Below are 10,173 nucleotides of genomic sequence, written 5' to 3' on the forward strand. Positions count from 1 at the left end.
CCTGGCCATCTTCAGCCCTTCTGGACTCTCACGCTCTTGATTGGATAAATTTAGTCCCAGTAGAAGTAAATTTCTCTTTGGCATTCCAGGTCAACTTTATTTTTTATTTATTTATTTTTTTTTTATTAAAAATATGGAACGCTTCACGAATTTGCGTGTCATCCTTGCGCAGGGGCCATGCTAATCTTCTCTGCATCGTTCCAATTTTAGTATATGTGCTGCCGAAGCGAGCACCCAGGTCAACTTTAGAGGACCACTCTTCTAAGCTGAGATGCTGCTGGTGTGTGTAGTTTCTCTGGAATAATACTGCTTCTGGATGTTTTTAAAAGTAAAGCTGGATTTTCATTTCTCCTCATCTCTGATATAAAGTTCATTTGATGGAAGGGTTTTCCCCACCTTAACTCAGCAAATAGGCAGTAACTACCTACTGGTGGCTCAGCGGTAAAGAATTCGTCTGCTAATGCAGGAGATGCAAGAGAGGCAGGTTTGATCTCTGGGTTGGAAAGGTGTCTTGGAGGAGGAAGTGGAAATGGCAACCCACTCCAGTATTCTTGCCTGGAAAATTCCTTGGACAGAGAAACCTGGCAGGCTACAGTCCACGGGGTCACAAAGAGACACAACTGAGCGTGTGTGCGCGCACACACATACACACATACACTTGCCTGTGAAGTCAGTGAGGCCTAGTGCCTGCATTTTAAACTTCTCTACCAATCTGTTTGGTCTCAAGGGCATATAATTGGGCCACTAGTGAGTGAAATGCAGTTTCTCTTAGTCCCTGAGCGACTCCAAGGCTTCATGTGTCCATTCAGTCTGTGTCTCCAACACCCAGCCCCGTGCCTCAGTGTTGGTGAATGAGTGAATGAATGAGTGAGTGAATGAATGATCAAGCAGGTGAAAGTTTCCCAAAGATTTGGATTCAGTTGTATGTGTTTATTATGTTTTCAGGTACAGCAATCTCAGAAACCCCTTGCATTTGAAATGGAGTTTTTTTTTTCTTTTTCTTTTTTTTTTTTTTGCTAGTGTTATTTATTTATTTTGTGTAGATGGCCATTAATCCTATTCTTTAATTTTATCTCAGTGGCAAGTGTGGGAAGTACAAAGATGAATGTAACACTGTGCTCACTGAGGTGCTCCCAGTTCCAAGGAGATAGGTAGGCAAACTCTTCCAATTACAATTCAATGTGATAAGTGGTAATAGAGATTTGGCTAAAATACAATAAAAAAATGCAAAGAAAAGAGCCCCTAAGAAAGAGTGTGGCTAGAAAAATTGATAAACCTCAAACTCCAGGATTACAGAGGCCAGTTAGTGAGGACCTTGATGCCCATGAAGACACAGTCTACTTACAAACTGAAACACGATAATCAGGGATAGAAAGGATTTGGTGAAAGGAAGTTAAAGTGTAAGCTGCTCAGTCATGCCTGACTCTGCCACCCCATGGACTATATCCCTTCAGGCTTCTCTGTCCATGGGATTTTCCAGAAAAGAGTATTGGAGTGGAGTTCCATTTCCTTCCCTTCTCCAGAGGATCTTCCCAATCCAGGGATCAAACCTGGGTCTGCTGCATTGCAGGCCGGCGGCTCTTTACTTTCTGAGCCACTGTAACCTCAAAAGTAGTATTATGTTCATCTTGAATCCAAGTTTGAAATAAGACCAGTGACTCACTCTGACAAGAAATCTAGAAGCCACCATAGATCCTTCTCTTCTGTTTTCCAAAAACAGTCAATCTACATTGCTATAGATTTCTAAGTATCTTCCTAGTTTTCCCCCTTCTTGTCAGCCCTGCTGCTGCGTGTCTTTGGTAAGGAGATGGGACGAGAAAAAATAAGAAGTTGTAGCTCTTCTACCATAGCTCCATCCCCTCCCTCCACATTCAGTTACTAATCTGATTGATCAAACTGAGTTCTCCATCTGCAGCTTTCAGTGCCAGGAGGGGACACACCACCTGCCTCGAAGATTTTTGAGAACTGTATAACCAGACCAGTGATCTTTTTATGTATGCAGTGTGAAAGACAATTTTATATACAATGATTCATACAATAAAATCCTTTGGCAGGATTCAGGACACGCCACCCTCAAAATACTGTACCTTGGCATCTTGAATATCTTAAACTGAAGGGGTTGAGGAAACGGTAGGATCAATAAGTTTTCTCTGACCTCCCCTCCCCCTGTATCACCCGTCTTCCCTGAGAGCAGGTGATAAATCTCCCCTGTGATAGGTACCCTTCCTTTACCAGGAGGAAGGAAAATGTGTATAGACAAACTTTTGTTAAGCTAACCTTTAGCTTTCTAACCACTTTTTCACTATCTACTACCCCTAGCCCAAATCCCTGTCTTGTCAAATTCTTCACAAATTTATTGTTTCTTGGTCTAAAAGTTATGAAACTTCTCTCCTCTGGTCAATTCTTTGGGGCTTCTTTTTGTGAGGGTTCCCATGTATGTGTGAAAGTTTAATAAAATTTAATTAAATGCTTTTAACAAAATTTTAATGATTCAATAAATGCTTTTCTCTTGTTAACCTGTCTTTGTCAATTTACTTTTCAGACCCAGCCAGGGAGCCTTAAGAGGGGGAAGGAAAAGTTATTTCTCAGCTACGTGCCTGTGTGCTAAGGGCTTCCCTGGTGGTAAGGAATCTGCCTGCAATGTGGGAGACCCAGGTTCGATCCCTGGGTCAGGAAGAACCCCTGGAGGAGGAAATGGCAACCCACTCCAGTATTCTTGCCTGGAGAATCCCATGGACCGAGGAGCCTGGCGGGCTACAGGCCACGGGGTCTCAAAGAGTCAGATACGACTGAGCGACTTAACTCTTATCCCTTATGTGCCTGTGTGCTAAGTTGCTTTAATTGTGTCTGACTCTGCAACCCCATGGACTGTAGCTTGCCAGGCTCCTCTGTCCATGGGGTTCTCCAGGTAAGAACACTGTAGTAGGTTGCCATTTTCTCCTCCAGGGGATCTTCCCAACCCAGGGATTGAACCTGAGTCCCTGCATCTTCTGCATTGGCAGGCAGATTCTTTGCCACTGAGCCACCTAGGGAGCCCTGTCACCAGATTATCGACTGTTTCTAAAACCAAATTCATAGAACTTTAGAATGGAATAGAAACCTTGACATCATGTCATCCAAATGAATACCCAGAGTCTGAGTGACTGGCCTCAAGTTACTCTGTTAGTTTAAAATAGAACCAGAAAGCACTTTGGTCTTGCCACTGTCTGTGTGCCTGCCTGTGGGAATCCTTTCAGTTCTATTTTTTTTCTGTTTTTGTTCTTCTGTGGTTATGAAACCAGGTTAATCATATTAGAATTGTTAATTACTTGAGGTTTTTTTCATCCTTTTATAGACAAATAACATAGTATCTGAAAGAAACCTGTGTCTCTTATAGCTAGATACTTATTAAACTTGGGGTACAATATGAGCAAGGATTTAAGATTCAGACTTGATTCAGACTCTTTTACACACACACAAATACACACATACATTATATGCATATATATGTGTGTATATATATAGAGAGAGAGAGTAATTTTTTTTTATTTCCCATCTCTTAAGCATGTTTCCAATACTTAAATTTCTTGAAGCTGAGTTTCTAGTGGGTGGGTTGTCATTCAAGTTGAAACTGTACTAGCAGCGTTTGTTTATAAAATGAAGAACTGATGTTGCTGGTTATCTCTAACTACAAGAAACAGATGTGGCCAAGGGAGAGAAATCAATGCCTGTGGGAAAAGAAGAGAAATGAAAGTTTCATTGTCTGACCATTTATTGAATAATTGTAACTTGGAGTGACTTTTCTGTGTACATATTAGCTGTTCCTTTTTATTTTTTTAAATTATTTTAAAAAATATAAATTTATTTATTTTAATTGGAGGCTATTTACTTACAATATTGTATTGGTTTTGCCATACATTGACATGAATCTGCCACGGGTGTACATGTGTTCCCCATCCTGAACCCCCCTCCCACCTCCCTCCCCATCCCATCTCCCTGGGTCATTCCAGTGCACCAGCCCTGAACACCCTGTATCATGCATCAAACCTGGACTGGCGATTTGTTTCACATATGATAATATACATGTTTCAATGCCATTCTTCCAAATCATCCCACCCTCACCCTTCCCCACAGAGCCCAAAAGACTGTTCTATACTTCTGTGTCTCTTTTGCTGTCTCGCATACAGGGTTATCATTACCATCTTTTTAAATTCCAGATATATGCGTTAGTGTAATGTATTGGTGTTTTTCTTTCTGGCTTACTTCCCTCTGTATAATAGGCTCCAGTTTCATCCTCCAGTTTCATCACCTCATTAAAACTGATTCAAATGTATTCTTTTCAATGGCTGAGTAATATTCCATGGTGTATATGTACCACAGCTTTCTTATCCATTCGTCTGCCGATGGATATCTAGGTTGGTTCCATGTCCTGGCTATTATAAACAGTGCTGTGATGAACATTGGGTACACGTGTCTCTTTCAGTTCTGGTTTCCTCGGTGTGTATGCCCAGCAGTGGGATTGCTGGGTCATATGGCAATTCTATTTCCAGTTTTTTGAGGAATCTTCACACTGTTCTCCATAGTGGCTGTACTAGTTTGCATTCCCACCAACAATGTAAGAGGGTTCCCTTTTCTCCACACCCTCTCCAGCATTTATTGCTTATAGACTTTTTGATAGCAGCCATTCTGACTGGCATGAGATGATACCTCATTATGGTTTTGATTAGCATTTCTCTGATAATGGAGTGATGTTGAGCATCTTTTCATGTGTTTGTTAGCCATCTGTATGTCTTCTTTGGAGAAATGTCTGTTTAGTTCTTTGGCCCATTTTTTGATTGGGTCGTTTATTTTTCTGGAATTGAGCTGCAGGAGCTGCTTGTATATTTTTTGAGATTAATTCTTTGTCAGTTGCTTCATTTGCTATTATTTTCTCCCATTCTGAAGGCTGTCTTTTCACCTAGCTTATAGTTTCCTTTGTTGTGCAGAAGATCTTCATTTTAATTAGGTCCCATTTGTTTATTTTTGCTTTTATTTCCAATATTATTGGAGGTGGGTCATAGAGGATACTGCTGTGATTTATGTCAGAGAGTGTGTTACCTATGTTTTCCTCTAGGAGTTTTATAGTTTCTGGTCTTATGTTTAGATCTTTAATCCATTTTGAGTTTATTTTTATGTATGGTGTTAGAAAGTGTTCTAGTTTTATTCTTTTACAAGTGGTTGACCAGCTTTCACAGCACCACTTGTTAAAGAGATTGTTTTTTCTCCATTGTATATTCTGGCCTCCTTTGCCGAAGATAAGGTCTCCATAGGTGTGTGGATTTATCTCTGGGCTTTCTATTTCTTCCATTGATCTATATTTCTGTCTTTGTGCCAGTAGCATACTGTCTTGATGACTGTGGCTTTGTAGTAGAGACTAAAAGTCAGGCAGGTTGATTCCTCCAGTTCCATTCTTCTTTCTCAAGATTGCTTTGGCTTTTTGAGGTTTTTTGTATTTCCATACAAAGTGTGAAATTTTTTGTTCTAGCTCTGTAAAAAAAATACCATTGGTAGCTTGATAGGGATTGCATTGAATCTATAGATTGCTTTGGGTAGTATAGTCATTTTCACTATATTGATTCTTTCAATCCATGAACACGGTATATTTCTCCATCTGTTTGTGTCCTCTTTGATTTCTTTCACCAGTGTTTTACAGTTTTCTATGTATAGGTCTTTTGTTTCTTTAGGTAGATATATTCCTAAATATTTTTTCTTTTCGTTGCAATGGTGAATGGAATTGTTTCCTTAATTTCTCTTTCTTTTTTCTCATTGCTAGTGTATAGGAATGCAAGGGATTTCCGTGTGTTGATATTATATCCTGAAACTTTACTATATTCATTGATCAGCTCTAGTAATTTTCTGGTGGATTCTTTAGGGTTTTCTATGTATAGGATCATGTCATCTGCAAACAGTGAGAGTTTTACTTCTTCTTTTCCGATCTGGATTCCTTTTATTTCTTTTTCTGCTCTGATTGCTGTGGCCAAAACTTCCAAAACTATGTTGAATAGTGGTGGTGAGAGTGGGCTCCCTTGTCTTGTTCCTGACTTTAGTGGAAATGCTTTCAATTTTTCACCATTGAGGATAATGTTTGCTGTGGGTTTGTCATATATAGCTTTTATTATGTTGAGGTATGTTCCTTCTATTCCTGCTTTCTGGAGGGTTTTGATCACAAATGGATGTTGAATTTTGTCAAAAGCTTTCTCTGCACCTATTGAGGTAATCATATGGTTTTTCTCTTTCACTTTGTTAATGTGGTGTATTACATTGATTAATTTGCGGATATTGAAGAATCCTTGCATCCCTGGGATTAAAGCCCACTTGGTCATGATATATGATCTTTTTAATATGTTGTTGGATTCTGTTTGCTAGAATTTTGTTAAGGATTTTTACATTTATGTTCATCAGTAATATTGGCCTGTAGTTTTCTGTTTTTGTGGCATCTTTGTCAGGTTTTGGTATTAGGGTGATGGTGGCCTCTTAGAATGAGTTTGGAAGTTTACCTTCCTCTGCACTTTTCTGAAAGAGTTTGAGTAGGATAGGTGTTAGCTCTTCTCTAAATTTTTAGTAGAATTCAGTTTCTGAAGCTGTCTGGTCCCGGGCTTTTGTTTGCTGGAAGATTTCTGATTACTGTTTCAATTTCCGTGTTTGTGATGGTCTGTTAAGAGTTTCTATTTCTTCCTGGTTCAGTTTTGGAAAGTTGTACTTTCTAAGAATTTTCCATTTCTTCCAAGTTGTCTATTTTATTGGCATATAGTTGCTGATAGTAGTCTCTTGCTGCTGCTGCTGCTGCTAAGTCGCTTCAGTTGTGTCCAACTCTGTGCGACCCCATACACAGAAGCCCACCAGGCTCCCCCATCCCTGGGATTCTCCAGGCAAGAACACTGGAGCGGGTTGCCATTTCCTTCTCCAAGGCATGAAAGTGAAAAGTGAAAGTGAAGTCACTCAGTGTGTCTGACTCTTAGCGACCCCATGGACTGCAGCCTACCAGACTCTTCCATTCATGGGATTTTCCAGGCAAGAGTACTGGAGTGGGGTGCCATTGCCTTCTCTGAGTAGTCTCTTATGATCCTTTGTATTTCTGCATTGTCTGTTGTGATTTCTCCATTTTCATTTCTAATTTTGTTGATTTTGATTTTTCTCCCTTTGTTTCTTGATGAGTCTGGCTAGTGGTTTGTCAATTTTATTTATCTTCTCAAAGAACCAGCTTTTGGCTTTGTTGATTTTTGCTATGGTCTCTTTTGTTTCTTTTGCATTTATTTCTGCTCTAATTTTTAAGATTTCTTTCCTTCTACTAACCCTGGAATTCTTCATTTCTTCCCTTTCTAGTTGCTTTAGGTGTAGAGTTAGGTTATGTATTTGACTTTTTCTTGTTTCTTGAGATAAGCCTGTTTTGCTATGAACCTTCCCCTTAGCACTGCTTTTACAGTGTGCCATAGGTTTTGGGTTGTTGTGTTTTCATTTTTGTTCATTTCTATGCATATTTTGGTTTCTTTTTTTATTTCTTCTGTGATTTGTTGGTGATTCAGCAGCGTGTTGTTCAGCCTCCATATGTTGGAGTTTTTAATAGTTTTTCTCCTGTAATTGACATCTAATCTTACTGCATTGCAGTCAGAAAAGATTCAATTTTTTTTAATTTACCAAGGCTAGATTTATGGCCCAGGATGTGACCTATCCTGGAGAAGGTTCCATGTGTGCTTGAGAAAATGGTGAAATTCATTGTTTTGAGGTGAAATGTCCTATAGATATCAATTAGGTCTAACTGATCTATTGTAGCATTTAAAGTTGTTTTTCCTTGTTAATTTTCTTTTTAGTTGATCTATCCATAGGTGTGAGTGGGGTATTAAAGTCTCCCACTATTATTGTGTTATGTTAATTTCCCCTTTCATACTTGTTAGCATTTGTCTTACATATTGCGGTGCTCCTATGTTGGGTGCATGTATATTTATAATTATTATATCTTCTTCTTGGATTGATCCTTTGATCATTATGTAGTGTCCTTCTTTGTCTCTTTTCACAGCCTCTGTTTTAAAGTTAATTTTATCTGATATCGGGTATTGCTACTCCTGCTTCCTTTTGGCCTCTATTTGCATGGAATATCTTTTTCCAGCCCTTCACTTTCAGTCTGAATGTGTCCCTTGTTTCGAGGTGGGTCTCTTGTAGACAACATATGTAGGGGTCTTGTTTTTGTATCCTTTCATCCAGTCTTTGTCTTTGGTTGGGGCATTCAACCCATTTACATTTAAGGTAATTATTGATAAGTATGATCCCATTGCCATTTACTTTATTGTTTTGGGTTCGAGTTTATACACCCTTTCTGTGTTTCCTGTCCAGAGAAGATCCTTTAGCATTTGTTGGAGAGCTGGTTTGGTGGTGCTGAATTCTCTCAACTTTTGCTTGTCTGTAAAGCTTTTGATTTCTCCTTAATACTTGAAAGAGATCCTTGCTGGGTACAGTAATCTGGGCTGTAGGCTATTTTCTTTCATCACTTTAAGTATGTCCTGCAATTCCCTTCTGGCCTGAAGGGTTTCTATTGAAAGATCAGCTGTTATCCTTATGGCAATCCCCTTGTATGTTATTTGTTGTTTTCCCCTTGCTGCTTTTAATATTTGTTCTTTGTGTTTAATCTTTGTTAATTTGATTAATATGTGTCTTGGGGTGTTTTGCCTTAGGTTTATCCTGTTTGGGACTCTCTGGGTTTCTTGGACTTGGTTGATTATTTCCTTCCCCATTTTAGGGAGGTTTTCAACTATTATCTCCTCAAATATTTTCTCATGGTCTTTCTTTTTGTCTTCTTCTTCTGGGACTCCTATGATTTGAATGTTGGGGTGTTTAACATTGTCCCAGAGGTCTCTGAGGTTGTCCTCATTTCTTTTAATTCTTTTTTCCTCTCTGTTTCATTCATTTCTACCATTCTATCTTCTACCTCACTTATCCTATTTTCTGCCTCCATTATTCTATTGTTGGTTCCCTCCAGAATGTTTTTTATCTCATTTATTGCATTATTCATTATATATTGACTCTTTTTCATTTCTTCTAGGTCCTGGTTAAACCTTTCTTGCATCATCCTGATCCTTGTCCCCAGGCTATTTATCTGTGGCTCATTTTGTTTTCAAGATTTTGGATCATTTTCACTATGATTATTCAGAATTCTTTATCAGGTAGACTCCCTATCTCTTCCTCTTTTGTTTGGTTTGGTGGGCATGTATCCTTTACCTGCTGGGTATTTCTCTGCCTTTTCATCTTGTTTAGATTGCTGTGTTTGGGGTGGCCTTTCTGTATTCTGGCAGTTTGTGGTTCCTCTTTATTGTGGAGGTTCCTCGCTGTGGGCAAGGTTGGACGGGTGGTTTGTCAAGGTTTCCTGGTTAGGGAAGCTTGTGTCGGTGTTCTGGTGGGTGGAGCTGGATTTCTTCTCTCTGGAGTGCAATGAAGTGTCCAGTAATGAGTTTTGAGATGTCAATGGGTTTGGTGTGACTTTGGGCAGCCAGCATATTGAAGCTCAGGGCTGTGTTCCTGTGTGGCTAGAGAATTTGTGTGGCATGTCTTGCTCTGGAACTTGTTGGCTCTTGGGTGGAGCTTGGTTTCAGTGTAGGTATAGAGGCATTTGATGAGTTCCTATCGATTATTGTTCCCTGGATCCAGGAGTTCTCTGTTGTTCTCAGGATTTGGACTTAAGCCTCCTGCCTCTGGTTTTCTATCTTATGGTAGCCTCCAGACTTCTCCATCAATATAGTACAGATGATAAAACATCTAGGTTAATGGTGAAAAGTTTCTCCACAGTGAGGGACACCCTGAGAGATGCACAGAGTTACATGGAGAAGAGGAGAGGGAGGAGGGAGATAGAGGTGACCAGGAGGAGAAGAGGGGGACTCAAAAGGGGAGAGAGCAAGCTACCCAGTAATCGCTTCCCTATGTGCTCTCCACAGTCTGGATCCCTCAGAGATGTTCATGGAGTTACACAGAGAAGAGAAGAGGGAGGAAGGAGACAGAGGTGGCCAGGAGGATAAAAGGGGGAATCAAAAGGAGAGAGACAGATCCAGCCAGTAATCAGTTCCCTAAGTGTTCTCCACAGCCTGGAACGCACAAAGAGATTCACAGAGTTGGGTAGAAAGGAGAAGGGGGAGGCAGGAGCTAGAGGCGACCTGATGGAGAAAAAGGAGA

General features: G+C 39.9%; 1 non-coding gene across 1 annotated transcript; it reads right to left on the bottom strand.

Moving 5' to 3' along the window:
* Window positions 1-127: 127 nt before the first annotated feature.
* Window positions 128-234, bottom strand: LOC139030737 (U6 spliceosomal RNA). The gene has a single exon (XR_011483140.1). It is a non-coding gene; the product is annotated as a U6 spliceosomal RNA (small nuclear RNA).
* Window positions 235-10,173: the final 9,939 nt, after the last annotated feature.

This window comes from Odocoileus virginianus, chromosome 23 (assembly GCF_023699985.2).
Source record: "Odocoileus virginianus isolate 20LAN1187 ecotype Illinois chromosome 23, Ovbor_1.2, whole genome shotgun sequence".
Taxonomy (NCBI): Eukaryota; Metazoa; Chordata; class Mammalia; order Artiodactyla; family Cervidae; genus Odocoileus; species Odocoileus virginianus.